The sequence below is a fragment of the Hippopotamus amphibius genome, chromosome 5 (assembly GCF_030028045.1).
Source record: "Hippopotamus amphibius kiboko isolate mHipAmp2 chromosome 5, mHipAmp2.hap2, whole genome shotgun sequence".
NCBI classification, from domain to species: domain Eukaryota; kingdom Metazoa; phylum Chordata; class Mammalia; order Artiodactyla; family Hippopotamidae; genus Hippopotamus; species Hippopotamus amphibius.
In genome coordinates this window covers 64,788,566-64,811,926 of record NC_080190.1, presented here as the reverse complement: position 1 = coordinate 64,811,926, position 23,361 = coordinate 64,788,566, and the positions used below count along the sequence as shown (strand labels likewise).

The 23,361-nt window shown below is 54.3% G+C and overlaps 1 protein-coding gene across 1 annotated transcript in view; it reads left to right on the top strand.

The window, feature by feature from the left end:
- Positions 1-23,361, top strand: part of LOC130853933 (cadherin-23-like) — a 429,317-nt gene that overhangs the window by 151,584 nt on the left and 254,372 nt on the right. The gene's annotated exons all lie outside the window — the stretch shown is intronic.

Below are 23,361 nucleotides of genomic sequence, written 5' to 3'. Positions count from 1 at the left end.
CGGCAGCCACTTGGCACCTTTTATCACGCATCTGTGGTGTAGGTGTTGGGAGTATCCCCAGCTTTAAGGCGGGGAACCTCAGGCTCGGAGAGGTTAAGTCAGTTGCTGAGCCAGGCCTCCACTCACCCTGTGCTGCCTCCGATGACAGTGGGCCTGGGGGCGGGGCCATGGCGGTGTTTGAGGCCGCGCGTGCGCGCCTTGTCGCGTGCACCTGCTGGATTCTCAGAGGACCCGGCAGGCGGCAGACCACTGTGAGAGGGGTGCTAGGCTCCCGGGCATGACTTCTGGACTGTGGCTCCTGGCAGCCCTCTCGAGGTCTCCCCTCGTCCTCCTCTCTCCAGCACAGTGCCCAGTACCACGATCAGCATGGGATAGCGAGAGGGTGGGAGTGCCAGACCCCGCTCCCAGTCCAAGAGAGCGCGGCTGGGCGGCGTGTTCCTGGAGAGACGCCTTCCCACCCCTGCACCGGGACACGCACGTGTGCACACACCTCAGGCGTGACGTCCGCCCTGCCTCCTTCTGTCCCATGTGTCTCCCTCACGGGTCAGCGCCCCAGAGTGGTAAATCACGAGCAAATCGGCCACAGCCAGCGGGAAGCCAGGAGGACACAGGGAGGGGACACTGCCATCAAGGCCATCAGCACCAAGCTGGCCAGGCAGAGGATAGCACAGCTGATTAGGAGAGAGTGGGCCAGCCTCTTCCTCTGGGCGCTGTTCTGGAGGCCTCCAAGGTGTGACGTGGTGTTCCACACATGTGCCCACTGGAAATTCACCGAGTGTGCAGCATTCATGGTATAGACCCTTGGTTATGCCTCCCCTGTGAGAATAGTTTTCAGATGGGGACAGTCAGATCAAACATAAGCGAGTGGAGATAAGCCAGTTCCTGCCTAGGTTCTTTGGACTGGAGCAGACCCACCCCCACTCCTCGCCCCTCACCTCTCATGGCAGCAGTGTATCTTAAAGGAACACGAGACTGAGAGTCTTCCTCATGTCTTTGGCCCTCTCCTTCCATCTCCTTGGGCCTCAGTTTACCCACCTATGCAGTGGGGTTAATACCCTTAGCTCTAGCCAACTTCCTAACTAGTCAGCGCTGTTGTTAAGACACAGACGAGCCAATGGGTACAAAATGACATGAAGACTAGACCCCAGCTCCCCAGGTTGTGGCCCAGCTGAATAGCGCCATCATGCCGTGGCACTCAGAGGGGTCTGGGTGGCATTCCTGCCCCTAGAAGGAGGAAGTAGAATGAGTGTTGTGACAACGGAGACCGTTCTGAGGCACGCCACTCCCTGCTGCCTCCCTGGACGGGGGCCTCGGGGTGCTCTCCCTGGGGCTGAGAGTCGTTCAAGCCCGGTAGCTGATGAACAGAGGCAGGGCATGTGTTGTCGGCAGACTGAGGCTCTGCCCCTCAGTGTCCTCTCTGTGCAGCTGGGGCCTTGGGACGGGTCCCTTCCCATAGTCTCCCCTGGGGGGCTGTTAGGCAGGCAGGCCCATCCCTTCTGCACGGCTGGCCTTGCAGCCGGCCTGCAGCAGACACAGCTTTTTTGTTTTTGGTTAAAAAGCCTCATCGGAGCGTTATGATATTGGAATGTGAAGGGTAATTGAGCTGAAAGCTATTCTCTTCCTGCGACCAGCGCGATAGGAGTGATTGAGGCTCGCGGGCCTGCGCACCAGGCTGGGAATCCTGATGAAAAGCCTGTGCAGAGATGGGGGGTGATGGACAGAGTGGAGTCAGGCCCCCCAGAACCCTGGTTTCCCACCCCAGGGGTCCAGGCCTGCCCTGAAATGTGCTGCCCTGGGAGTATGAGCTGCCAGGCCGGGCCTCCACCCACCTGGAGCAGATAGCCGAGGTCCCAGGTGTGCTAGGACTAGGTGGAAGGGCCCCGATGACAGGTCATGGGGGGGCTGGGCTCTGGACTGAAACAAGCAGAACAGGCTGGTGCCAGCATCCTCTGCCCCTCCTCCCTGCTTTGTCTTCTCCTGCCCCTGCTCTGTAGAGGGTCTCTTTCTCTGCTTTCTGCATCTTCCTCTCTGTCTCTCCCTGTATTCTACCCTGCCTCTGCCAGCATCTGGACAGCTCCAGTGTTTTCTAAGCCATTTTACTGCACAGCTGAGCCACCTGAGGATCTTGCTGAAACGCAGCTCCTGATTCAGTAGCTCTGGGATGGCGCCTGAGACTCTGTTTCTCCCAGGCTCCCATGGGGTGCCAGTGCTGCTGGTCCCCAACCTCACTTTGAGGAGGAAAGTTCTAGGAAGCAACCAGGGCAAGCAAGAGTGACCCAGATTCTTAGTGTAGGGCCTGAATGTAAGGAGACACACAGGGGGACCACAGGGCTGCAGGGCTGCGCTCTGTGGTTGTGCAGGTAGTACACTGAGCAAGCAGGAGAATGCTGGTAAAGTCCAGCCCAGTGCTGCTCATGAAGCTGCATACCTGGAGCCGGTGGCATTGCCTGAAGAAAGGAGCGCGTTTTTCTTGGCACAGTAGGCCATTTGCTCACCAAGCTGTGTGCTCACAGGGCAGATCCACTCTGAAGGGCCATCTTTTTCTAATTTTGCACAAAGGCATCATACAGGATTGCCCCCAAACTCCAAGCCGTCACTCTGTGCTTGCTTCTGCATCCCCTCGGTCCTCCTCCCTCACGCTGCCCAATCTCACAGCTCTCCTGCAAGTCCAGGGAGGTCCAGGGATTTAAGGGAACTGGAGTGCATCACACTTACACGTCAAGACCCAGATTCTCCCTTCAGTCACTCCAGCTGCACCTGGGTGCAAAGGGTGGGCTCGGGGCCCCTGAGCCCCAGAAGCCTAGGAAACAGGCCCTTTCCTACCTCCTGCCCCCTCCCTGCCCATAGAGTTCAGCTGGAGAGGTTAGGTTAGGACAGCCTCTCTCTCCCATCTGGGAACGGGGATGAGGTCTTCTGCAGCTAGGGGTTATCACTGAGGAAATATACTCAGTACCCCCAGCCAATCCAGCCTACACGCCCAACCCCAGCCTGTATGTACACGCGCACACACACACACACACACACACGTACACGTACACACAACAAACTCGGTCTCTCTGCCTGGCCTGTTATTAATTACCATGAAGGCTGAGCTGAATAGGTCCCATTAATATGTGCTCCAGCAGCTCCGAGGAGCCAGGGCTTGTGCTGGGACGCTGCAGCTTATCTCTCTCGGCCAGGCTTTCCCTGCACAGGACTCCACTGGCATCTAACAAGCCCTCCTCGGGGACTTCTGGGCCCGTGTGCCAGGCCCAGCAAGGACAGAGAGGCCCAGCCCTTCTTGGCTTTGCGCTGCGAGCTCCCAGGTACAGGCTTTCCTCTTACCCTGCTGATGCCCACAGCCTGGGTAGGGTGGCGCCACAGTCACGGGACAGGCCTCTGCAGGCTGCCACACCCCCTTCTCACCCCCTACTGGGCCTGAAGCCACCCCTCTACCTTCTGCTTCAACCCTGACTTCCCTCATCCCTCAGCACTGCTGTGCCAAGAACTGCATTGGATGGCCTTGTCATTCTTGCCTGCTTGGCATGTTATCAGTGGGCAGATGTACAAGGCAGGGTCTCTGGTGGTCTTGTAGGTGGGTCACCTCTTCTCTTTCTCCCTCTTTCCCAAGCACCTACCTTCCTGACAGCCTCTCATCTCACATCATTCACAGCCCCTGTGCCCATCACAAGAGGAAAGAGTCGGAATGCTTATTTTTTCCACCTCTCTGTCCCACCAGTAAATAGAGTGATACACATGGTTAATGCTTACCGGATAGCTAATGCTTATCAAACACGTCCCGTGTACCAGGAACTATGTTTGGCACTTTCTAGGCATTATTTCATTCTTAGACCAGTTTGGAGAAAGGCGTATTCACTCTCCCCATTATGCAGATGAGGAAGCAGAGGCCCAGAGGTGTTAAGTAACCACCCAAGGTCACACAGCTTGCTAGCAGACACCACAATATGCACGACAAATAGAGTGCCTCTATTTGGACACTTTCCTGTGACATGGAGCTCCCAGCTCCTTGGGGTCATCCAGGACAAGTTCAGGCATCTCTAAATTGTAAGAAAAGTCTTCCTATGTCAAGCTGAAATATACTGGCCTGGGGTCAGTCTGTGATAGTGTAGCCACAGGAGGCTGCCGTGGGGTGGAACCCACTGCCTTGGCCCCATTAGCACCAGCATGTAAGGACTTGTAAGGGGCAAGGTGGGCCTCAGAGTAATCTCTTCTCCCCAGGACTCCCCCAGCTGTGGACCCCAGGGCTTCATCTCCTCTAGCTTTTGGCTGGCACAAATAGTCAGTACTCCCAAACCCCTGGAGGTAATAACCCAGTGTCCCCATTCAGGATGCTGAACCCCCTTTGTTGGGGGTCCCCAGACTCTATTGGCACTAACATACCTCCCGGAGTATTCTGTTGCTTCCATTCTAAGATGCCCGTTTGCCCCTCATTTTAAAATATATGAAGTTGAAATTCATCTGAGTTAGTCACCTACAGTCTTCGCCTGCACAAATGGTGACCACACTGACCTTACCAGCGTGTGGCTGCTCTCTGCTCCTCAGCCCCGCTCCACAGGAAATATCTCAGGGCCCCGTCCTTGGGAACGTGGGCATGGCTCACCCCTCCCATCCCTAGGGGCAAGCCAGGTTGCATTCGGTTGAGAACCTGAGGACCAGGGAGCCTCCAAGGGCCATCACTGCCCTGGTCCTTCTAGCCATAGACAGCACCCTCATTTGGTATTTCCTGTGCAGGCAAGAAGTGCTGACATTTTTAAGCTCCTATACTTGGTCTGCTTCAGCATCGGTGTGGTACCTCAGCACTGGCCCCTTCGGTCCAAGATGTTCCTCTGAGTGTGCAGATCACAGCCAAAGAGGGGACTAGCAGGATTAATTTTTACATTCTGCTCCCAAGTTCAGCTTTCTAAGAAGTTGAAGAGTTCTGGACTGGGCTGAGTATTTTTCCTTCTTGTTCAGAAGACACTTAGTCCTCAGGGAAACTGCTAGCCAGCCCCTCGCAGAAAGGGGGAGTCCCTCCGAGGTCCCCGATATCCACAGCAAAAGGCAAAAGCAGCTGCTTGGGAGCTGGGTTTGAGACCCCTCCAGGGGCCTGGGTAGCTTGAGGCATCAGGACCTTTTGGCGGGAAGCCAGTCTGCCCGCCCTCCCCCACCCCAGCTCTTCCCAGAAATCCTCAGGCAGGAAGGCTCTAATTGATGAACTTGTTCCTCTGTAGCTGTCACACGTCTTCAGTTCATTACAGCCCCATCTGCCTCTCACCGAGGCTGCTCTGCCAGCCTCCAGGCTGCGGCTCAGGGAGAGTGCGCACGCAATGAGAGCAGCTGGGCTCTGAGGCCCTGCGATTATCTTAGAGAGTCCAATCAGGGTAATGGCAGGTCCTTCTTCAGGGGAACTGAGTGTCAGGACAGGGTGGCAGAGGGGGTGGAACTTGAGGAGGCAGGTTAACCCTCAGCCTTCTGAACCTGGAGGCTGGAGCCACAGCCAGCACCTCTTTCCACCCCGCAGGGGGCCCTCCCTGAAGTCCACCAGGACCACTCTGGACTAGACTGAGAGACAGCCTGGCTTTTTGAATCTCTACCCTTGAGCTTTCCTGACGCTAAGCCCTGGAGCTTTCAGATTAACACTATTAAGTTTGACCACTGGCACGTGTTTTTAGTTGTCAATATGTCCCCAGCACTAGAGCTAGCCCTGTGGGACGTGACAGTCCCCTGCTGTTCCAGCATCTCCTGTCTGGGCTCCACCTCCCTGCAGAGCATGGGTCTCTGGTACTGCCTGGCTCAGACGGCGTTCAGGGAGTGTGCAAGTGAATGAGAGGGCCGAGATGCAGCGTAACGGGCTGCAGAACCGCAAGCCCCTCTCATTGTAGTCCTGCCTCTGCCACTGGTCAGGAGACTTGGAGGATCATTTCCTATTGGACTTTAGCTTCCTCACTGGCACAATAAGCATGTGACTACCTTCTCACCCACCTCACAGGGTCAACCGTGCCATGCTCTATTTAGCCTTCAATTTTATGGGTAATAAATTCAACAGATACTTACTGGCTCCTGGGAGATGGAAGACACACAAATGTCCCACAACCCTGGCCTCTGGGAACTTCTCATCTAGTGAGGGAGAAGCACAGAAACCCACTAATTGTGAGCCGAGGTTGGCTGGACAGGACACATGCAAATACCTGCTGCAGGTAGAGGCCGAAAGGCAGTGGGTGGGGGAGGCAGCCTTTGCCTCCTGCTGAATGGGCTGAGATGGAGAGAAGGGCAGCCCCGGCAGGAGAAGAAGGTGTCGGCACGAGGGAAGGTGTGGAGTCGGGCAAGGGCCAGGTGCGGTTGGGGAGCAGTAAGAAGTACTAGAGCAGGCCCCATGGACGTAAGGTAGAAACTTGGGCTGATTAGAGCCTCCACGTGAAGCACCCCGGATGCCCCTGTCAGTAGTTTGGGTTTTCTCCTCTTAGGCAGTGGAGAGGGGTTGGCGGTGCTTTGGGGACAGGGAAGGATGCAGTCATAGCTGAGCTTTTGGGAAGGGTCTCTGGTGGCTGCAGAAAGGATGGATGGGGTGGCAGTGCAGGATGTACAAAAATTCTGTGCCCCCCATGACCACCACAAACTGTCTAAATCTATAACTCCCTGTTCTAGAAAAGGCGTCCTGTCCCACTTCTCGTTTCCCTGCATTATCTTTTTCCTGAGGTTTCAGAAAGCCTCTCCTTTGAGGCTCCCACCGTCCCCACCCCCATTCCCGGCCAGGCTCTGAATTTTAACCATTCTATTTTCTTTACCGATTTTATGATAAACAGCCCAGTGTTTTCCGATGCCTTTCCTAAGTGTGTCAGGCTGTCCCTCGAGGCACTGATGCGTCCCTTCACTCCAAGATGCCCAGTCTCATCCCCACCCGCATATGTGATTGTCCCCACATCCCACTGGTTCCTTCTAAGTGGCCGGCACAGCTCTAGCCCACCCCAGATCCATAATATTTGGGGGCGAGTGTCCATCATCTCAGGCTGAATCTGGGTCATGCTGGCTCATAAACTAGCCCATGGAACAAGCCCCCTCAACTCAACCAAGGGACCTCTGTCCTGATTTTTCACATTTTTCCTGCCACTTCCATATCTGGAAGGGCTGGCTGCCCCTACAACCACTGAAGTACCATCGCTCTGCCCAGGACAGCTCCCCATCATCCTGGGATCCCCCAGTGCCATTCGTCAGCTGCGGCACCCCAGTTCAGTCTTTCCTTGCTGATACAGAAATGAGTGTATTTTAAACACCTCTGAGCCAGGGACTTTCTTGAATTGTCTCTTTTTCCCAGTATTCAGAAGTATCTTGCCAGCCTGACAAGCATGCCTATCTCCATTTCCCCCCAAATATTGCCACCACCATCCACATCAGAACCAACAGTTAAACTCATAGGATGGTCACACCAGGTTACCTGAAACATTAGACGCCCGTGGTCTTTTAAGGGTCTTTCCTCTTCCTGACTTCCCGGTCCATTGGCTGTGTCCTGAGGGTGGTGATGGTTACCTACACCGGACACCACGGGTAGGGCAGGTATAGACACTGCCATAGGCTACTTTGCTTGGGACCGAGGAGTGAGGCTTGGAGGTCTATAGGATTCACTTTTGCTGTAAACTCCAGGATCCTTGAGCCTTCCCGCCCGCTTGGACAGGCAGAGGGAAGAGGTCCTTTCCGCCGAGAAAGCCAATAGTTCCTGGCCTCATGCCTAAAGAGCCCCCATCACCCCCTCCCTGCGCAGGTGGCCAGGAGAGGGCCCCTCGGGGCTAGACTCACTCTGCTGCTGGCCTTCGTCCTCCGAGGCTCTTCAGGGAAGCATGGCTGACTGCCCGCTCCATGCCCGATCTCTTCCATCCAGACTGCTCATTGCACTTTTTATGGCTTGGAGATGGTGGTTTATGGAGCAGGAGAAAGACAGCAGTAGAACTGAAGGAAGGGCAGACTGGCTGGGGGCGGGGTGGATGGTGCTTATAACCTCTGGTTAAGCCCAAAGACACTGTGTAAATCATGGCCCATGTCTTCCTTCGTCCCCACGTTGCATTCCTGATCAGATCATCACTTTCTGCTAGGAGAGGGGTGAGTGCTGATCCCCTGCACACAGGGCCCAGGCCCCTCTTGCCTCCTGGGTCTTGTTCCAGAGGGCCAGGAGCCTTCACAGCCACAGCTACAATGAGTCTGCTCATTTTTTCAAGTTGATCCCAACTCACAAACATATTGGGGTTTGTGGCATCATAGAAAGCTTTGCTCCACCTCCTGGTAGCCCTAGAAAATTGCCACATGTTGAGGCCATTCAATGGGTCTTAAGAAACAGGAAGAAAGCTTCATTGATGGGAAGACACCCATCATAAGGAGCTTTTACTGTGTGGAGTTGTGCGGGGTAGGATTTGACCTGTGTCTGCCCAGTAGCATTTGCCCTGGGGCTGGCTAGCTGGAGGAGACTGACCCCTGATGTGACCCCCCCACCCCACCCCCACCCAGGGCAGGGACTTGGTTAATCAGGCCAGGGCATAGCTGGGGCCCACCTTCACCACTGTGCACTGGAAACATGATGATTTATGCCAGGCAATTGGCATCACATCTCCACTTTGTTATCATCCAGAAGTGCGGACCAGGCAGCTCTCTGCATGTGGCATGAGTTTGGACACCGAGGAAAGTGCCTGTAACTGACAGACGCTGTCAACCCAAGACAGTCAGGGAAATTGCCAAGGAAAGGCCACATTCTCTCAGCTCAAGTTCTCAGTCTGAATGTCGAGGGATTAGCTGCCCTGGTCTCCACTCTGACTTGGGTGTCAGAGGGCAAGCAGGAGGGTAAGTCCCTTCAGCCTTGGTGTCCCCACATTCACATCGCAGGATGGAGAACCTAAAACAAAAGGAGTTCATGGGGACAGGGAGGCTGGGGGGAAAGGTTACTTCTGCACCATGTGGGGTGCAGGCTGGGGGTGATGTTGGGGAGATAGAGAGTGGGGAGACCTTTGAGGGCCTGTGGGGACAGAAGGGGTTCTGTGGAAGGAGGACTTAAGGCCCCTTGAACATGGAGTGATGAAGGGGGCACATTCTAGGAAGAGGACAGGGGAACAGAGGCGGGGAGAGTGGTGTGATTGGGGCTGGTGAGGAGGGGACTGGTGGGACTGAATCACAGAAGGCACTCAGGGAAGAAAGAGGAAGGGGTGGACTGGAACCAATGGGAAGGAACAGACCCCAAGGGCTTTGAAAGGCGTGGAGAGCGTTTACTTTCCATACAGTGGAAATAGTGAGCCTCTAAAGGTTTTGGAGTGATGGCATGACTCAGTGAGAGTAGGAGGAAGACTGTCATGAAACAGGAAATGAGTGGGCAAGGCTGCAGATTTGGGTTGCAGCTTGAGTCTGCAGTGGGGCTGGAGACTCACTTGTGGGTGGGGTAGAGTTGTAGATAGTGGATCATGGAAATCCACCACCCATAATCAATCCGCACCCCTTCTGTTCCATCCAGACCCCAAAGGGGTCAGTGGGGTCAGCTGGGAGCATATGATGTTACAGGAGGAAAGGTCTTCAGGGGAGAATGTCACCATGAGGCAGAGAGGCTGGGAGCCCTTGTGTCTGAGGTGGTGGAAGGGACCCATCACATCAGAGCTCAATGGTGTGACTGAAGGGTGGGGAGGCCATCAAACTCAAAGGGTGAGCATCTCAGCCACACTCCTTATAGCACAGGAGGTGACCTGGAGGGAGGACAGTCTGGTCTATAAAGTGGGACAAGAGTTAGGACAATTTGGATGTTTATTTGCAAGGCTGTTCTTGACGCTTCTGTGTTCCTCGGACACCTGCATTGGACAGAACCACTGCAGGAGCCAGTGTGGACCACCCAATAGCTCCCGCCCTCCAGCCCCATATTCCCAGCTTCCGCCAGTCCACAGCAGAGGGCCTAGGCATGGGAGCAAGAGGAAGTGCCCGTTCTCTGGGGCTGGCAACCCTGACTTCCCAAGCAGAAGAGCAGTTCAGATCGCTAATTGAATAATGTGAGGAAATAACGGGATTTCTCCAGAACCATCGGTTATGTTTCAGAGTCAAATCGTAACGAGAAAGTCATCCGTAGTAATAAACACAGCCGAGAGGGTCTGTCAGGGGCCTGACAGGGGAGGCAGGGGGAGGGGAGTCGGCCCATTTGCATTTTCGTTAGCTAGCAGAATGTCACCAACACTCCCCTTTCCTCCCCCCCAAAAGAAGTTAAGATTCACAAAAGCACATTAATCTGAAGGACTTTTCTCTGGTGTCGTGATGCCAAGGACAATGCAGCCAATAATAGCTTTGCCTCTTCTGAGTGGCTCTTTATATTTCCTTGAAAAGTGAGTATCATCAAGGTGATTTCCACATCCCATCCCTTCTTCCTTTGCATACCCCGAGGAACCCGATAACGGATGACCGCTGTGTGTGCCTCTCCTGGCTTGTCTCTGCTTCCTGCCCATCCCATCAGTCTGGTTTTCAGTCTCCCCCGGCTCACCCCCCAAAAGATCCAGGGTCTCAGCTGTTGATCCAGTTTTGTCCCAGGGCCCCAAACTGACAGTGTGGGTGACCACATGAGGCGTCCTTACTGTGAGCCAGCCCTGTGTTGCTTGTTCTCAAACATCACTTCATTTCTTCCTCCTGACTCTTTTGAGATGACGGTGTTATTAGCTTGTTTCACAAATGAGGAGACCGGGACCAAGGAGAACAAGTCAACCACTCAGATTCACTCGGTTGGCGTAGAACAGAGCTGCAATTCAAACCTGTGGTTTTCCCATCTCCCTCTCGGAAAAGTACAGTTGAGGCTAGAACAATGCGGGGGGCCAGCCCTCCGTGCAGTCAAACATCTGAGTACAGGTCACCATCGTCCCTCCATATCCGCGCATGCTTGCGGACTCATCCAACCTCGGATTGTGTGGTTTTGTAGTATTTACTCTTGAAAAACATCCTCGTATAAGTGGACCCAAGCCAGTCAAACCCGTGTTGTTCAAGGGTCAGCTGTGGGTGCCCAGTAAGTGGGTGGGTTCATTTCTGCCACAGCTCTCCTGGGTGTGGTCCAGAAGCCCCCAGCATTGTCCATATCACCACGTCCTTCCTGCAGGTGGGAGTAAGTGAGGGCGGAGTGCAGGGTCGGTTTATTCTAGGGCAGGCAGGGGAAGAGAGAAACAAGCCTGTCTTCCTCCTGCCAGCACCATAAGGTCCCCAGGGCTCCTGTTGCTCAGGGAGGAGCAACTGAGAAAGTATCAGTTAATTTTCACATACACTAAGGGTTACCCCGAAGCCATGACCTTGCCACACCCTCAGCAGGTATTAATAACCTGCCACCAGGTCCCCCAGGGAGCGTGACGATGAGAGAACATGTTGGTCTGATGCGTAACTGTTGTCCTGACATCTCCCAGAATTCCGGGGCCTATCTGGTCTACCCCTCAGTTGACATCTGGGGAAACTGAGGCCCAGGAAGGCGAAGAGACTTGATCTTGCGCACATGACTGGCAGAGCCATGGCCCCACACAAACCATCTCTCTTCCCAATCCGCTGTCATGTCCAACATATTTTTTCCCTGTTCCTCAGATTAATCTGATTTAGCTAAACAGAAGAGAGGCAAGTGCATCAGGACTGTCTGATGCTGAGGTGAATATATTCTGGCAAATGACAGGCAGCTACAAGAACTGCCTTCTCGGTGGACTCGGCGCGCGATAAACTCCCTGGGGTTAGCAATCCATCATAACTGTTTGTATTTTCTTTTCTTCAAATGAGCACGCTTGGGTTATAGAAGCGTCCCGGGTGCTTTTGTGTGCCTCAGTCTAGTGAGTCCTCACCCAAACCTTGTGAGGTTGTGCAGGCGGGAGTTCTTATCTCTACAGTACAGATGAGGAAACTGAGGCTGGAGGCGGCGATTTGCTGAGTTCACACAGTAAAGGGAAAGGATCAGAAATTGGGAGACAATGTAGGAGTCGGAGGGCCAGAGCCTGGGCTCTGTCACTGCTGTCCTCAGTTGATTTCCAGCGTAGGAGACTGTGCCTTTCTCCTGGGCACCTAGAGAGTTTCCAGTGCCCTCCACCAAGTCCAGACATGAGCCCCAGAAGAGTGGTGGGAGGCTCTCCTCACCTCGTGTCCCCCTATTTCTGTCTTCCCAGCTGGTGACCTCTGCCTCCAGAGGGCAGCAGCCTGGACCCGTTCTCCCCCCATCCCCGGTTCCCCTCCCCTGGGCACCCCAGCCAGGAACCCAGAGTGAGCACCTTGGTGGATGGTGCTCCCCGGGCTGGGACTGACTCGCCTCATGTATTTCGCGCCTGCAGCCAGGTGCTCCACGGCTCCCAGTTCCTTCAAGCAGGGCATCACTTCCTCAGAATAAAAATCAGAAGCACCTGCTCAGTGCTCAGAGTCAGGGGAGGGCCGCTCTCCCCGGCTCTCTCCCTTCCTTTGCCTTTCTCTTTCTCCGACGTCTTTCGTTCCCTGCTTGTGGCTTTGTTTGTTAGACATACGTCAAGCCTGATGAACTAAATGATGCAAAGCTGGAGATATAACAGCTCCTTTTATCTCTCATTTCAAAACCCAATTTGTTCCTGCTGTCTCCTGAGGGCTGCACTACAAACGCAGCCTCTCTCCTCCAAGAACGTGCATGTTCAAGGCCCGTCTGCTGGGCCGGCTCTGTCCTTCCCTTCTTTCCCCTCTTCTCTCTCCTTCCTCTTCCCACCTGTGTCTCTCTTGGTCTCTCTTCCTCTCTGTCTCTTTCCCCAGTTTATTCCTTGTTCTGACTCTTTGGTCTCTGTCTATTCCTCTGTCTCCCTGTCTCTCTGTTTCTTTCTCCCTTTCTCCCTCTGCCGATCGCTGCCCGCCCCCCCCCCCCCCCCGCCCCCATCATCCCTGTTCTCTCTCCTTGGCGACAGGCTCTCTGTGTTTGCCTTCTTCCTGTTAAACAGCAGAAGAGCAGGTGTGCTTGCTGGGGGTGCGGCTGGCAGGGAGCAGGTCGGCTTCCATCCTTTGTTGCCTGGTCTTGGCTGGGGAGTCAAGGCCTCTCTTTTCACGGGAGCCCCTGGAGTTCTGGGGAGGAGGCCCATCCCTCCCCCAAAGCAGACCAGGACTTTCTGCTCCTTAGGGCTGTGGAGCACCCAGCCCACTCTCTTGGACGGTAAGCGGTCAGGTGGCATAATTTTCCTCCTGTCTCCCCACCTCCAAAGACATTGGTGCAGAGGACTGAGGCTCCCTCACCAACCAGCAGTTCATGGCCCTCCTAGGTCCGCACTGGGGACCCCTTAACCAGCCCAGACCCTGAAGCAGAAAGCAGCTCCTTCCCTACACCTCACTTGTCAAGTTCAGCGTGACTGGGTTATTCAGTGCGTGTGCCGAGCAGCCAGGGACCCTGCGGGCAGGGCCTGTGTTGGCCAATTACTTGACTGTGGTCACAGAACGTCCTGTGCACCCCAGCCTCCCAGGCTCGTAGACCCCCAGGGACTGACACAGGAGTGGGGCCTGCTCTGATTCCCCTGCACAACCACACCCGTGCTGTTGCGATGACTCGATACAGTCTCCATTACCCAAGAGGATCCCCGCGCATCCCCCCAAGAGATCAGGGATTACCTTAGTTCACCCTTCCCTGCCCACTTGAACACAGAAAGGAGAGGAAGGACCTGAGATGGGCTGGAAGGCGTTCCTCCTCCTAACTTCTCCAAGTTGTGCCGACTGCGGTCTTAGCTCAGGAATTCCCAGCAGCACAGTTCGGTGCTCATCTCAAGTTCCCAGGTGCCTCCTAACTGCTTGGGCCTCACTGGGGCTGGGGGTTAAAGGCCCCAGTGGGAAGGGCCTGCCCGGGATGACACAGCAGGTCAGACTGCTGCTAGGCCTGCAACAGTGTGTTCTGCTGGCGTCCCTCAGCCAGGCGCACACCTGGGATGGGTGGCCTCCCTCACGTGCCCCACTGTTTCCACCTCAGCACCTGGCTCTTGGGGCCTCAGGCTCCTCCCAAGGATGCCCAGCTGAACCCTGTTCCCTTGGCGGTCAGCAGGAGCGTGAGCATAGGGCCCCTCCTCGGCCAAGTCCAGCCAGAGCTCTCCTCCTGCACACCATTCTCATGCAGTTGACGGTCCCCTTGGAAATAGACAGTCATCAGGCTCTTATGGATCTTTCAAGCCCCCCTTTCTCCCTAATAATCCCTCCTCTGGGGCGGTATTGATTCCTGGCCGCCGGCAGCCTCTTGGTATGCTGAGGCCCGGTTTGGGGTGGATAAATTGCTGTGCTGTCATTTTCACATGGCAATTACCCGCTCTGATTCCTCTCCTCCCGGGCCCCCCGCACCTGCCACACAGCCACCCACTTATTGACAATATACGGAAGGGCAGGCCAGCCAGGCAGGGAGTCTGTGGACCTGTGCGCCACGGGAAGTCAGCAGGAGAGGAAACTTTGGGAAGGCAGGCCTCGGGCCCGGCTCTGGGCTGGAGAGCGGATGGGAGGCAGGTCCCCAGAGCTGCAGCTCTTGGGAGGAAACCTCTGCACCCCAGCCATGGAGGAGGGTGTACCCCTGGAAGTGTGCACCTGGTGTAGCTCAGTGTTTTAGACTCTTGTTCCCCTGTGAACAGAGTGCTCAGCACGAGTTGCTTCACCTAGCTTCCTCCCTGAGCGTTCCCAGCCCTGCTTACTTGGGGGCTTTGGAGCCCAGACCCAGCTCAGCCTTTTACATCAGGGCTCAGGAAACATGTTCTCGTACAGGACCTGTTGGTAAGTATTTCGGGCTCTGCAGGCCAGTCTCAGTGTTGTTGTAGCACAGAAGCAGCCACGGACAGCATGTAAATGAATGAGCATGGCTGCGGATGCTGACGTGTGAATTTCATGCAATTTTCACGTCACAAACCATTATTCTCTTTTGATTTTTTTCCCCCAAATACTTATATTTTTATTTAATACTTAGTTTTTATTTATTTTATAAGTATTTCCCAAATAGTTATTTTTTATTTAGCAGTATTGTGTTAGTTTCTGCTGTACAGCAAAGTGAATCAGTTATACATATACCCACTCTTTTTTAGTTTCTTTTTCCATATAGATCATTACAGAGTACTGAGTAGAGTTCCCTGTACTATGTACAGTGGGTCCTTATTAGTTATCTGTTTTATATATAGTAGTGTGTATATGTTAATCTCAGTCTTCCAATTTATCCCTCCCCCCTTTACCCATGGTAATCATAAGTTTGTTTTCTACATCTATGACTATTTCTGTTTTGTAAATAAGTTAATTTGTACTTTTCTTTTAGATTCCACATATAAGCGATATCGATATTTGTCCTTCTCTGTCTGACTTAACTTCACTTAGTATGGTAATCTCTAGGTCTATCCACGTTGCTACAGATGGCATTATTTCATTCTTTTTTATGGCTGAGTAATAGTCCATTGTATATACCAAATACTTAAAACCTGGAAAGCCACTCTTAGTTGGTAAGCTGTACAGAAACAGGCAGTGGGCCAGATTTGGTGCAAAGGCCGTAGTTTGCTGAGCCCGGATTTAGATCTGAAAGGGCTATGAGGACTTTTCACTCATCACTCCTCCTCTCCCCGTTTTCCAGATGAGGAAACCAAGGCCCTGAGAGGAAGGATCTTGGCCACATGAAGGGGGAGGGCCCCCTTGAAGGATTTCTCAGCCTATGGAGACCTCTTGGGAGCGTCCATGTAGTTTTCTTGGGGATAGAGAGGTGGACTCGGGGGTTGACAGCGGGGAGTCTGGGCACCACGGCCTGCGGTTGGACCTCGGCTCCGTCAACTCCATGTGGCCTTGGGCAAGTGATTTCATTGCTCCAGAGCCTCAGTATCCCCATGTGGAAAATGGGGAAGGGTGGAAGAGACGATGAAATAGTCTCAGGGATCTTCCAGCTCTGATGATGGTTCATTTCTGACTGTGATTTCTCACCCTGTTGCTGTGTCTTTGGGATCAGAAGGCCCTACCTCCTATAGCAGGACTCAGCCTGGCACCCCTAACTGCCCAGCAGATGTCAGCTCTCCAGGGCCCCCCTGCCCCCACGTCTTGTCCCTGGAGCAGCTTTGCTCTGGGCTTCGCAGGGAGGCTGAGCTCAGCAGGCACCCACCCTGGGCAGGAGGCGGAGGAGATAAGGCCCACCCGGGGCCTGGCCACGGACACCTGGCGTGAAATTGAAAAGCGCCAGACTCCTGCCTCCACAGCTCAGTGCCTGAGTGAGAGAGGGCTGGGATGGTGAATGAAACCAAAGCTCCCCAGCCTGCTCGCTGGGCTGGGCTCCAAGCTGCCACACTTTAGCTCCTCGCCCTCCTCCATGCAAAAGTGCAGGAAGAGCAGGTTCTTGTACATCCGGCTTCTTTGAGGATGCCAGTGGCTCTGAGCAAACAGCCCCCTGCAGGGGGGCTTGGACGGACCTGTGTGGGGTTTTTGTGGACCTGTGAACCCTTGGTTTTGGAGGGAAAGGGGGAGTCTTGGGAAGGGGGTTTGGAGGAATGTGTGGACTTCGCCCCGTGGAATTACGCCCATCCAGAATGGCTCAGGACGGCCTGAGGTGCAGACTCATGGGTTGTTCCTCCTGCAGTCCCATTCAACAGGTCAGGGCACTGAGGCCCAGAGAGCTAAGCACCTGGCATCAGGTGCACAGGGAGGCAGGTGGGGGCCCAGGCCCTGATTCCTGGGACAGAGCTCTCACCTCTTCAGTCCAGAACGTGTCACCCTCCAAACCTCCTGCCATGCGGAAGTCTGTCATCCAAAGAGCCCTGGAAGAAGCGTAGCTATGGCAGACTTGAGGATAGGCCGGGGGCAATCCTCACTCCTTCCCCTCACTGTCAGAGCACCGACAGGGTAGCACGGATGTTGGCAATGACCTCGCCAGGGTCCAGCCCTGGGGGGACTGGCCTACTGCATGCTGTCCCTGCTGGGTTATTACATGCCAGTTGCGTTCCTGTAGAAACACCCTGTTCCTCATAGATGATTCTGGTTATAACAGTGTGAGCAAACAGCGGGGAAGGCCACCATCTTTTTTCCAATCAGTAACCTGAATTTGACCAAATCCTTGCAGTTCTCCAGACCACTCTGGCAAGGGAGAAGTTTCTCTCATCTCATTCGACAGATAGAAAAATAGGGGCCCAGAGAGATACTCTGGTTACCTTCAGGCCCTGTCGGAGTTTAGGGGCCAAGGTGGAACCGGACCTCCCAGCCTCCCGTTCCCAGCCACCACCGCTCTCCCATGCTGGGGGGAGGGAGGCTCCAGGGCCGCTGGGAGCTGCTTCTTCCAAGTGAATCCGTCCTAAAGTTGTCGAGTACTGAGGGCAGAGTGAAGACTGGTGGATGTGATCCTCTCGGAGGGCTGAGAAGGTGAAAAAGGGGTGAGAAAAAACAAATTGGAGACAAGAGCAGGCTGCCTTTTCTGTCCCTACAACTCTGTCCTGCTTTAAAGGGCCAGCCTCATCCTTGTGGAGTGGGGGTGGGGTGAGGAGGCAGGTCTCAGCTTTTAAACAAAGTTACATTAGATGAAGCCTTTATTATTCACCTGGCTTTATGATAGCTATTTTTTACTCTAAGGTTAGAAGTTAATTTTTCTGGTTTTTACTGAACTCTGGTCTGCATGGCTGCCGTAGGCCCAGGCAGAGTGGATGCGTGTAGAGGAAAAAAGGGAGGTGGGGGGAGGAATCAAATCGAATAAACTCACCTCATCCAGTAGACCAAGCAAGTAGAAGGAAAACAACTTTAACAACAGGGGAAGGTTCCAGAGGTGGGAGTAGGCTGGTGAAATCAGGCCTAATCAGCCCTAGCAGAAGGGTTCCAATCGCCCCCCGCTCCACCAAGGGGAGGGCAGAGTGGAGAGACTGGAGACGGGGCAAGCTGGGGGCTGGCGCGCGGGCAGTCAGGGCCCTGCAGCAGAGCCTGCCCCGTGCCCCTGGCCAGGGGCTTAACCGGGTAGTGACCAGATGAGGGAGAGGAGCCGCACACCCACTCCAGGCCCAGGGGCACGGGCACCCTGCCCCAGGGAGCACTGCCCCAGCCCCGAACCCCGCTCCCACTTTCCAGCGTGAAGTGGGGGTTACCAGTGCTGCAGACGAGCCCACGAGGCGGAAAACATTAGGGAAGCTGTCTGGGGGAAGAAGATGGTGCTTCTTTTTCTTACTCTCTCCACCTACACAGGGAGTCATATCATTTTAAGCTGACATCTCAGCCAGCCTATCAAATGATGTTCCAGTTTCTTCATAGTTGGGAGTCATTTTATGGCTAGATTGAGAGGTGGGGGGTGGCCCATGGCTGGGGTCTGGTATCCATTCAAGACCTGTGCAGTGTGGGGCCTGAGGTCAGCCTGGGGCCTGGGTCAAGGCTACTCCATCTCGCCATAGCAGTGGAAGAGAACCAGCCACATCTGCCCTGTAAGTTACTGTCACAGGAGACACTCACAGCCACTAAACAGAGCCTTTAGCCCGAAAGCACCAGATGCAATAGTTTGAGAGAGACAGCACTTCTCGCCCAGCCTTTTCTGGCGATTGATTGTTTAATCTTTCTAGTGCCTGCCAGAAGGAGGGAAGAGGGCTGCAGAGTGAAGTGGCACAGAAGAGGTATAGGTGCTCCCAGGCTGTGTTCTCGTATCCCGAGAGGAAACAGCCGCCGGTGGGGAAAGGAGGAGTGACTGGGAGGGGGTGATGGGGTGGGTGTCGCAGACCGAGAGGTCAGGTCTGCAGAGGAGCAGTGCACTAGGCTGTTCTCATCTACCTGGTGTTTCAACAGACGCCCCTCCAGGCGGTTCACATCTTCCACTCTCAGCGAGCACATGTCACATCTCCAGGGTTCAGGATGCAGGTGGGCAATGTCTGTTTGCTCCACAGGGGATCCTCCTTCTTATTCTCTAAGAATCTTTACACTTTTAGCCCAGTAAGAGTTAGACAGTACATACCGTCTTCCTATTCCTTCATTTGTTCAAGAAATAGTTCATGAGAGCTTATTGTGTGTCAGGCCCTGTTCTCAGAGCTGGGGACTCAGCTGAACAAAACTGACAAAGTCCCTGCTGTTGGCAGCTTCATCTAGTGAGGGAGACAAATAAATAGCACATAAATCTACGTCTGTTGATGATAAGGGCCCTGAAGAAAAATAAAGCAGGCAAGGGGCTTGAGCAGGATTCATGGCCAGGGAAGGCCTCTCTGAGGACACTGGGGCAGGGACCTTGAGGGAGGGAAGCACACGCTCTCTTGGGGATGGAAACTCTCCAGGCAGAGGGCAAAGAGATTGCAGAGGCCACCTCCCACCCCACAGTGAGGGCAATGCCAGGAGGGCATCCGGGAGGTATGGACACTTGAGGGAAGCAACAGACCCAAACCCCTGAGTAAGGTCAAAAGTGGAGAGGTTTGGAGTTGTGTGTAACAAATATGTCTGAGCTGGCCTGTCTGAGGTTTCCACTCTGACCTTCTGGCCTCAGACTCAAGGCAGGGAAGTCCCAGTTCTTCAACTTATGTCTCCTCTCTGTGTCTTATCTCAAAGCCATCCCCTCCTCCTCTTCGTCATTGCCCACGGCCTTCTCACAAATCCCCTTCTCCGTGTTTATTTCAGCCAGCTGTGTCTTGGTTCAAACTGTCTCCCCCTCTACCTTTAGAGCTTGGGGAGACACAAGTGGAAGAAATGGAGGAATTTGTTCATGCAGAAAATATATACTGAATGGCTGCTATGTACCAGGCAAAGGGGTACAGAGGTACCGGGGGTACTCTGGTGAGCAAGACAGTCATGGGACTTTAATGCTATGTAGGCAGTTTTAATGCAGTGCAATAAATGCTGTGATGGTAGCAGTACAAGGATGGGGCTCTAGGAGCCCATTGGTTGGGCACCCAACCCAGGTTCAGGAGTTAGGGAGGGCTTCCTGGAGGAGGTGATAACCAAGTTGAGACTGAAAATGCATAGGAGTTTGCCAGTGTGTCCCCTGCACCTCAAACACTGCTTGATACATAATTAAGTGCTCAGTAATTATTTGAATGAATGAGTGAATGAGGAGGAAGAATGTTCCAGGCAGGAGAACAGCGTGAGCAAAGGCCAGCGGGTACCAGATCCAGGTGGTGGCAGTGGAGCTAGGAGCCATAGCTCAGGTTCTGCACGTGCCCGTCTGTCTCTGGCGCCCTCAGACTTCCTAGATAGGGTACCCCGCGACAGTGCTTGTCCGTGTCACTTCACCACCCAGCAGAGTCTGAACACAGGTGGCGCTCAGTCCATATTTGGTGAATTCACTGAAGGGAGAAATTTTGGAGCTGGTGTTTCCCAACCATCTCACTAGATAGGAGAGTGGGGAGAGTGTCCAGAGAGGCGTGCGGAAGATGGTGTTCATTCCACAAGTATTTATTCGGCACCAGCCGCGTGCTGGGCCCTTGGGGCACAGCAGTGGGCAGAAGCAGACATGGCCCCCGCCCTCAAAGGGTTACCCTCTAGTGGGGGGACAGATGGGAATCGATGGGTCATAAGATTACCAAGTGGGATGGGAGCCCCTGAGGAAAAGCCCAGGAGGCTCTGAGCAAATAGAGCCAAAGATCTGACCCAGACTGGGGGGTCAGAGAATGTTCTGGAGAAAATGGGGCTTGGTTGACATATGAAGGCTGAGTAGGCACTCATTGGGGGTGAAGATGAGAAAAGATGGTGGACAGAGAGCACGGGCGAAGCCTCAGAGGCAGAAAGGCACCTAGTTTATCTGAGGAGGTGGAAAAGGGTTAGAGTGGCTGGAGCACGGGCAGAGGAGGTGAGCGGAGGGAAGCAGAGCTGGAGAGCTGGGCAGGGTCAGGCCGTCTAGGGCCATGGAAGGGATTCTCTGATATTTATCTTAAGGTCAGCAGGAGGCCACTGGGGGGTTATTGGAGCACAGGGGACAGGGTTGTGGCACATAATCAGATGTGTGTTTCTAGGGGAGTCCGCATTGCAGGGGCCCAGTTAGGAGACCACAGCAGTGGTCCAGGTGAGAGCTGGCAGTGGGCAGGAAGGGGGAGCAGCAGACTGATGTTTGGGAGGAGAAATTGCAAGGAGGACTGGTTTCTGGCTTAGCACCTCGATGCAGAGGGAATGTATAGCTATCACAGAGCCAGGGATGCAGATTCCAGGGGAGACTGAGAGTTTGCTCCTGAGTGAGTGGCATCTAAAAGGGTCTTGGTGACATCATGTGGGGGTGTCAAGTGGGCAGTGGTTTGTTTAGAACCCAGAGGGGCTTCTTTCCATGGAGGCTGGGGGTCCCCAGGCTGCTGCAGCCAGGGTGAAGGAGCAGCTCAGCCTGTGCGACCCTGCCGGTAACAGGAGCCAGAAGAGAGGCCCAGTGGGGCGGGGTCAGCTGGGGGCTGGCCACGCCCTCCAGCCTGCCTGGAGCCTGTCAGCGGCAAGGTGACAGGGTGCACTTCTCAACACCACAGTAGATTTGGGCTCAGCAGTTGGCTCTGAGTGCTTTCTGCCCTGACCGTTTGGAGACGAGCACCGTGGGCAGCAGGAGGGCTGGGATGGGGGCGGGAGCCCAGGGCACGGGAGCCCCAGCCTGCTGGGGCCTGCTGCTTGCCCGAATGAATACACGTTTACCCGACAGCCGCTCACGCACCTCACATCACACGCTGGCGCCCTGGCGGGGGTGGCGGTGGGGGTGTTACAGGGCAGGGAGGGGAGAGTATATGTGTGTGTGCGAGTGGTGATGGCCTGTGGGTTTGTGCCCTAAATTCCAGTGGCCTCAGAGGACAGGAATTTTTCAAAGTCCGGATGGGATGGACAAAGTCTGAAAACATTTCCATTCTTTTTCTTCCTTCATTTGGCAAAGATCTCAGTCAGAAGCACCAACCCTTCTCCAAGAGAGAGTACTGGGAAACAGGGGAAGCAGAATCTGGGACAGGCACTGAGATGGGCTGGGAAGAGGCAACATAGAACCCCTGACTTGGGGGACCAGAGGACAGTATAATTAATACGCACGTGTAACCTCCTTGTAGGTTTCTGGGGGTGTGAGGATGCCGAGTCTGGCCAAGGAGGGCACTGCGTATTCACTCACAGAGACACAAGGAAGAAGGAAGCGGTACAATCCCCAGGGTAGTGCTTAGTGGTTATCATTTCATCTTTTAGGGGAACGAGGGGACTACTTTTATACAATAAAGACTACATTTAAGATCCGTGTGGAGCTGCCCCTTATTAGATTGCAAGGCCTGAAGAGGCCGCTGCCTTGGCCACATCTGTTGGATGTAGCCTAAGCTCGGACAGAGTCCTGTGAGAGTTCTCCGTGAGAAACCAGCTCTGAGCCTGGCTAGGCCGCCTCTACATTGGCTTGAGAGAAGTGACAGCATGCCTACAATCACCATAATTGATAGCTTGTGAGGCAGAGACAGTAAATAATTGTTCCACACATTTCAAGAGCGAGTGTAATTAGTACAGTTAACAATCTTAGGTGATTAATTGGTTCATTCAGTACCCGTGTGAATGGGGGAGAAGGTGAGCAGGAGAGGGCGCTGGAGCTCCCCAAACACCCAGCCATGGGCTGCAGCCCACTGCTAGTCCGTCAGGATCCAGCATCTGAAACAGCATCCGATAGTCAAGTGGCGTTAACCTCTGAGAACTCGGACTCCAGGGGCCAGGGCAGAGGGCGGGTCGTAGAGCGAGGGCCTGCAGAGTTTGGCCACATTAGCAAAGACTCAAGGGAGGAAAGAATTGGATTTGACGTCCATGTTGTTTCACGTTAGCCAAAGGTCCGAAAGCTGTTGTACACGGAGATAAGACTGGCCAGTTGATTCATTTAGCAGGGGAAGAAGTAACCGATTCACGGAGCTCCAGGCTCCATAGGTTAGAGGGATCCCAGGAGGCTGTGTAACCAATTTCTTGGCCACTGAGCTGAACTGCTCTTGGGCATCCCTGACAGAGGAGTCTGGATTGTATTTTAAAATTCTGCAGGGAAAGATATTCTAAAACAGAGATAGCACACAGCTTTCAATCATGTGCCAACTCCACTCCGTTGATAGAAGCTGCTTCGAGCACTGGGTTGGGAATCCTGCGGCCAGGACTGGGGAAGAGCTCTGGCATCATTTGGCACTGTCTGCCCTGAGTGCAGAGGGGATGAGAGGCAGCCTGAGTGCCAGCGAATGGCAGATCAAAACCTGCCTGAGTCACCCAGGCTGGCCTGACACTTTCTTCCAGTGTGGTTTCCTGGGGCCTCACTTATTGCAGAAATGGTCTTGATCTCAACTTCAAGGAACTGAGAGGCTGTGAGAGACAACTCAGCTTGTTGGGGGCCTCTTCCTCACCCCCAGGAGACCTGGGAGATGACCACATGAAGCACTGAGCCGAGGGGTGGAAAGTCAGGGCCAGCCTGCTGGGTTCGTCCAGGCTGTACCTTGCCTCCACCAGGATGCTGACCCATCTCCCTGGGAAGAGCTGCTATACTGGCAGTTTTGCCGTGAGGCAGAGCTGCGTCCCGAGCTCGGC